Raw genomic sequence first — 468 nt, 5'->3', positions numbered from 1 at the left:
AGGAGAAATTGAAGTTGAGTAAGTTCCTGTTAAGTATGTAATTCTCCATTTGAATCCTTGGGCTTGGCCACATCAGTGGTACAATGAAGTACACATTCTGACATTTATATGGATGGTCACCATGGATGTGACTGCTGAAAACATAGGCTGATTTGGGTTTTATTATATTGGTAACTCAAATACCGTGCACAACTTTAGTGATGGTAATGCAAGTTTCCAAAATGGCAAAGAACTTTTAATAAAGTTCTGAACAAAAGAAATACACATGTCCATCAATTTTCTCAGCAGATGCATTTTGGAAAATTCAGTGAAGAGTGAAAAAATGCAAAAGCCACTCAAAGATAAGATATTTTGTGTTCATATGTAAAATGGCATTTGGTTTTAGCTCAGATCAGTATTGACAGACTTTTCACCTACGTGAATGTCTAGCGAGGAGAAGGGGACGACAGAGGATGAGATGGCTGGATG

The sequence above is a fragment of the Bison bison genome, unplaced genomic scaffold (genome assembly GCF_000754665.1).
Source record: "Bison bison bison isolate TAMUID 2011002044 unplaced genomic scaffold, Bison_UMD1.0 scf7180017864367, whole genome shotgun sequence".
In the NCBI taxonomy this organism is placed as follows: domain Eukaryota; kingdom Metazoa; phylum Chordata; class Mammalia; order Artiodactyla; family Bovidae; genus Bison; species Bison bison.
This window is presented reverse-complemented; position numbering follows the sequence as displayed.